This window comes from Salvelinus sp. IW2-2015, linkage group LG26, assembly GCF_002910315.2.
Source record: "Salvelinus sp. IW2-2015 linkage group LG26, ASM291031v2, whole genome shotgun sequence".
NCBI lineage: Eukaryota > Metazoa > Chordata > Actinopteri > Salmoniformes > Salmonidae > Salvelinus > Salvelinus sp. IW2-2015.
In genome coordinates this window covers 45581779-45588423 of record NC_036866.1, presented here as the reverse complement: position 1 = coordinate 45588423, position 6645 = coordinate 45581779, and the positions used below count along the sequence as shown (strand labels likewise).

General features: G+C 42.4%; 2 non-coding genes across 2 annotated transcripts; both read right to left on the bottom strand.

The window, feature by feature from the left end:
- Positions 1–295: 295 nt before the first annotated feature.
- trnap-agg (transfer RNA proline (anticodon AGG)) lies at positions 296–367 on the bottom strand. Its single transcript has one exon. It is a non-coding gene; the product is annotated as a tRNA-Pro (tRNA).
- A 586-nt stretch (positions 368–953) lies between these two features.
- On the bottom strand, positions 954–1025 carry trnap-ugg (transfer RNA proline (anticodon UGG)). The gene has a single exon. It is a non-coding gene; the product is annotated as a tRNA-Pro (tRNA).
- Positions 1026–6645: the final 5620 nt, after the last annotated feature.

Below are 6645 nucleotides of genomic sequence, written 5' to 3'. Positions count from 1 at the left end.
TCCTCTGTTTGCTGTGTTTTTATCCCTACCATGTTGTGTTCCACTTCCATATATTTAGTATTTAGCTAATTATCCTTTCTTCTAATGCTGTCTTATCTATTCATAAAATACTATAAATAGAACGTTGAATACTAATTATTTAACAACTTGAATATAGTATAGTGTAGTTGTAGTTTATTTCTTTACAGGCTACCATTTTCCTATTGTTACAATTTCTCACCACTTTATCAGTGACTTTTCAATTACTAAAATAACCACATTAACCAAATATAAGCAACCTTTTCCACCAAAATTTGGGCTCGTCCGGGATTTGAACCCGGGACCTCTCGCACCCTAAGCGAGAATCATACCCCTAGACCAACGAGCCATCATTGGAATCCTTGTCCTACAGTTAAACTTTCGTCTCTTCCTCCTCATAGGTCTGTGTGTTCATTTCCAGAGTATGTGATGTGGCAAGTTTTTTCTGAGTACAGTTCTACTGTTAGACTGCCCTCTGGTGGTAGTCACAAACACTGTTTTGGAAGTTTTACATACATTGTCAGATTTGCAAACAAAACCTTTGTGACTGACATGTTTATGAAGAACTGTAGGCTTGCCTGTTATCGTTTGTATTGTGGAAATTGAGGACTATGCATGACTATAGTGTTACAGGTAAACATAGAATTTTCACAGTGCCTGACAGATAAGAGAATTTATAAAGTAGACTTGCCAGTTGTTGACAGTCCTTATCATACTATAGTTAAGCAATCGTGCCCGAGGAGGTGTGGTATTTGGCCAATATACCACGGCTAAGGGCTGTTCTTAGTACGACACAACGTGGAGTGCCAGGACACAGCCATTAGCCACCAACAAACCGGAATGGGAAATCTCACCTCATACGTAAACTTCTCCTCGTTCTCATAGGCTCTACATATTCATAAACTGAATAGAGGCAATTTATTTCCTCAAAAAGAGGGCTCGTCCGGGATTTGAACCCGGGACCTCTCGCACCCAAAGCGAGAATCATACCCCTAGACCAACGAGCCTGTYGGAAAAATAGTACAGATAGAATTTAAATTCTGATCCCTTCCACACCTGTCACTGATGTCAAGTATGCGTGAAATCTGAGGTATGTCTTCAGTGAAACTGAATGTTTTTATTTATTTATTTTATTTAACCTTTAATTAACTAGGCAAGTCAGTTAAGAACAAGTTCTTATTTACAATGATGGCCTACCAAAAGGCAAAAKGCCTTCTGCGGGGACGTGGGCTGGGATGAAAAAATATATAAAAAAATATATTTTTAAATTAAGAAAAAAAATATAGGACAAAAGACGCATCACGACAAGAGAGACAACACACCACTACATAAAGAGAGACCTAAAGACAACAACATAGCTAGGCAGCAACACATGACAACACAACATGGTAGCAACACAACATGACAACAACATGGTAGTATCACAACATGGCAGCAGCACAACATGGTAGCAGCACAAAACATGGTACAAATATTATTGGGCACAGACAACAGCACAAAGGGCAAGAAGGTAGAGACAACAATACATCATGCAAAGCAGCCACAACTGTCAGTAAGAGTGTCCATGATTGAGTCTTTGAATGAAGAGATTGAGATAAAACTGTCCCGTTTGAGTGTTTGTGCAGCTCGTTCCAGTCGTTAGCTGCAGCGAACTGAAAAGACGAGCGACCCAGAGATGGGTGTGCTTTGGGGACCTTTAACAGAATGTGACTGGCAGAACGGTTGTGGTATGTGGAGGATGAGGGCTGCAGTAGATATCTCAGATAGTGAGGCGTAAAAGGGTTTTATAAATAAGCATCAACCATTTGGGTCTTGCGACGGGTATACAGAGATGGCCAGTTTACAGAGGAGTATAGAGTGCAGGGATGTGTCCTATAAGGAGCATTGGTGGCAAATCTGATGGCCGAATGGTAAAGAACATCTGGCCGCTCGAGAGGACCCTTACCTGCCGATCTATAAATGAAGTCTCCGTAATCTAGCATGGGTAGGATGATCATCTGAATCAGGGTTAGTTTGGTAGTTGGGGTGAAAGAGAAGTGATTACGATAGAGGAAACTAAGTCTAGATTTAACTTCAGCCTGCAGCTTTAACAAAGCTATAGTGTCTTAAAACGTCTTAGGGCTAGGCCCCTTTTTTTTCCCATTTCCGCCTGAATGACGTGCCCATAGCACCCTTTGCTATGAGACTCAGAATTGAGCTCAGGTGCATCCTGTTTCCATTGATCATGCTTGAGTTGTTTCTACAACATGATTGGAGTCCACCTGTGGTAAATTCATTTGATTGGACAACTTCTCCCCCTCAGGAGACTGACAAGATTTGGCATGGGTCCCCAGATCCTCAAAAAAGTTATACTGCTGCACTATCGAGAACATCCTGACTGGTTGCATCACCGCCTGGTATGGCAACTGCTCGGCATCTGACCGTAAAGCACTACAGAGGGTAGTGCGTACGGCTCAGTACATCACTGGGACCAAGCTTCCTGCCATCCAGGACCTCTCTACTAGACTGTGTCAGAGGAAGACCCAAGAAATTGTCAAAGACTCCAGTCACCCAAGTCATAGACTGTTCTCTCTGCTACTGGACGGCAAGCGGTACCGTAGCGCCAAGTCTAGGACCAAAAGGCTCTTTAACAGTTTCTACCTCCAAGCCATGAGGATGCTGAACAATTAATCAATTGGCCACCCGGATTATTTCCAATGACCCCCCCACCCCTTTTTTTTTTACACTGCTGCTACTCGCTGTTTATAATCTATGCATACTCACTTTACCTCTCTATCTACATGTACAAATTACCTCAACTCAACTGTACCCCTGCACATTGACTCAGTACTAGTAACCCCTGTATATAGCCTCGTTACTGTTATTTTATTGTTACTTAAATTTTATTTTATTTTATTTTATTTAGTAAATATTTTCTTAACTATATTTCTTGAACTGCATTGTTGGTTAAGGGCTTGATAGTAAGCATTTCACGGTATGGTCTACAAGTGTTGTATTCGGAGCATGTGACAAATACCATGGGCTCTGTCGCCTCAGCCGTACTGTCAATCTATCATGTAACAACCTTTGTTATGTCATGATCATGAGAAATGTCACACCCTGATCTGTTTCACCTGTCTTGTGATTGTCTCCACCCCCTCCAGGTGTCGCTTATTTTCCCTGGTGTATTTATCCCTGTGTTCATTGTCTCTCTGTGCCAGTTCGTCTTGTATGTTTTTCAAGTCAAACAGCGTTTTTCCCATACTCCTTCCTCTATTCTCTTTTTGCCAGTCCTCCCGGTTTTAACCATCTAGGTCTTGCCTTGTTTATATTATAAGAAAATGATCTTGTGATCTCAACAAAACAACTATTTTTATGTCGTGATCATGAGATAAATAAATTGTGATCTCGACATAACGAGGGAATTGTTTAAAGTAATCCGGTCTGATTACAGTTTCTTCATATTTGTTATTGGATTATGTAACCCCAATTACATGTAATCCATTACTACCCAACACTGGAAACACAGTAATTATGTTTCCTTTCAGGGTTCTTTTCTTCTGGCCGACAGGCCAATTCAATAATAGACCGAATGTCTGTCCTCAGTTTAAATTGCTGCCTGCACCTGTCCTAGACTAGTCTGCATCTTAAATGACACCCTATTACATATACTGTATAGTGCACTACTTTTGACCAGAGCCCTATACATGGAATAGTATGCCGTTTGGGACGCACATCCAGTCACCACACCCTTCTACCTGACTAAAAGAGTGGCTGCATGGCGGGGGCGGACCTTTAATCTGTGCCCTCTGACCCTCCAGCCCAGCCCTCAACACCTGTCTGCCAGGTGGACTTCTACCACAGCTGGTTCTGTGTGTGTGTGTTTATGTGTGAGAGGTTGATTAGCCTGCTGAGCGAGGAGGAGGTGGGTCTGCTACGGAAAAGGTGACTTTTTACTTGGTTTTGACTTGAGTGGGATTTATTTGTGTGATTAGAATGATTTATTCAAGGCAGTTTACAACACAGTATACAGTACATGTCAGTCACATAATCATTGAACCCTTAGAAGGATCTTGGCTTCCTGAGCACTGTTGTGCTAAGGCTGTGCATGTGTGCGTGAGTGTGTGCCACAGTCACATTACAAAGTGCCGCTCTGCTGTGGGGCTGTCCAGTTCAAAGAGATCTCATGACAGAACCTTCCGCCCGGCCTGCCTAGCCTAGTTCAGTTCACCTGTAGACAATTAACCTGTGGTTAAAGTGCAACGTGTGGGTGTCAAGGAAAGGTAGGCCTTGATAACATTAGATTGTTATCACCGCGTCTCCTCTGTATAAACCACAGGTCGATTTGCATAGAGGTGAGAGCAACCATGACTCGTGACTGTATCAGGGTCTGTGAGGTTTGTGGGGCCAAGGTGGAGGGTTGGTTCGGGCAAGACTCCAGGGGTTGTGTTCAGATTAGGCCTACTGTAGGTGCTGTATTATGAAATGAATAAAGGCATTTTAGGTCAGTAGTGTTATGTTTGACACTCCTAAGAACTGAACACAATGTTGTTGTTGTTAGTTGAAAGGACAGGGTTAGAGATGTACTGTATAGTGACGGTGTGATGTTATAGGACAGCATGAGAGGTGACCACTGTCCATTAGATGTCCCTCTAGTCTACAGAAACACATCAAATCTCTGTTTTCACTGTAACATTCACTTTTTAACTAATTGATGTCCCTCTAGTCTACGGGAAYACATCAAATCTCTGTTTTCACAGTAACATTCACGTTTTAACTGAGGCAGCTTAACTGAGTACAGTGTATGCACAATTGCACGTCAGTTGTGTGAKAGTATTGTGACAGGTGCAAACAGACAAGTGAGACATTCATATTTTGGTCCTAAATTTGATAGCCTTTGTCTTTTCGAAATCAGTCTTATTTCCCGTCTGAATGTGATCAATTGTTGGAATCATTTATTGACTCTAAGAATCTAAGAATGTCCTGTCTCTAAGAATGTCCTGTCTCTAAGAATCTAAGAATGTCCTGACTCTAAGAATCTAAGAATCTCCTGCCTATAATAATCAAAGAATCTCTAAGAATGCAATATTGCCTTCCCATAAGACATGACCACTTTAGGATGAAGGCCAGACATTCTTTCATTCACAGATAAGGTGATGGAGAGAGAGGGGTAAGGGAGTTAGAGAGAGAGTTTATCAGAGTCATCTCACGCGGCAGTAATGCTTCGCCACATTGTAAATGTTTCTGCTCATGCAGCTAAAGTGACAGGAGGGTCACTCATACGGCGTCTACAGTTTCCTGGTAATCACTAGAAGGAAGTTTTCAGAGTTTCCCACAGTGGCAGGACAATATACCCGGTCTTGGCTGAGTGGAACGTAGTTAGCTACCATCTCTTTCTCACCTCACTCCCTCCCTGTCCTCTCTCTCAATTCGATTCAATTCAATTCAAGGGCTTTATTGGCATGGGAAACATATGTCAACATTGCCAAAGCAAGTGAAGTAGATAATAAGCGAAAGTGAAATAAACAATACAAACAGCATACCATAATGTTCTGAATAATGGCCAAGTCTACCTCGCTCCCTATTCCACTGAACCGCTGAGGCGTAACAAACACAAGTCCAACATTTATCGKAAACTTTTAAACTACCTGTTCACTGCCCTCCTACTCTCCGGGGATGTGCAWCTCAATCCTGGGCCTAACATCACCGAGCCAGCGATACTCACCGGAGTGGAAAGCAGTGGATGGCCTCGTCCACTGATCGTCGCCGCTGTGGAAGTGGGTGAGTGCTATGGTCCCATGGTTTCTCTCGACTCACCCGGCTCCAGGATAGATTTTGACTCTTCAAACATACCCAAGTCGCTATATGCAATCRCTGACTCTGCTTCTGGTACGCAAGCTGTTTTAATTAGTTCCCCGCATCCAGTGCAGGCGGGAGGGATTGTTAATTGCGCTACCGAACTGCCCCTAATTAAAACGAAACAAAACGGCCTAAACCCAGCCGTCAGAAAACACAGAAAATGTAACTTTTTTTCAATGTGTCAATCACTCTCGAGTCATCTGGGACCCACGAGCTAAGCCCAAGGGACTACTAGGGGGGCACTTGAACATTCGTAGTGTCATTCCAAAAAGTGATCAAATTCAACATCTACTCACAGACTCCAACCTTGACTTCCTCTGCCTCTCAGAGACATGGYTCCATAAAAACTCTCCATATGCTGCTTTGATTGTGCCTGGCTACAATGTTTTCAGGAGAGACAGGATTGAAGGARGTGTGAAKGGGGTGTGATGATTTACATTAAAGAACATATCTGATGTAAACAAATTGAGTGGTCATGTGATAATGAACTAGAATGTATTGGCCTGAACGTTACACTGTCTCCTCAAATGTCTTTTATCCTTATTGGAATGTATAGGCCACCTTCCACCAAAAGTGTGTTTTTTGATCAGTTTAATAACATGCTTAGGGAATGTGATTTTGGGAGAGGTCATCTTAATGGGAGATTTTAATATTTATTATGAAGACAAGTCTTGTAGGAAAACCCTCAAATGGATCACTAATACCTTTGACCTTAGGTAGTTAAAGGGCCAACCAGGGTGACTTGTTGCTCTAAAACACAGATTGATTTGGTGTTCAGTAATAAACCAG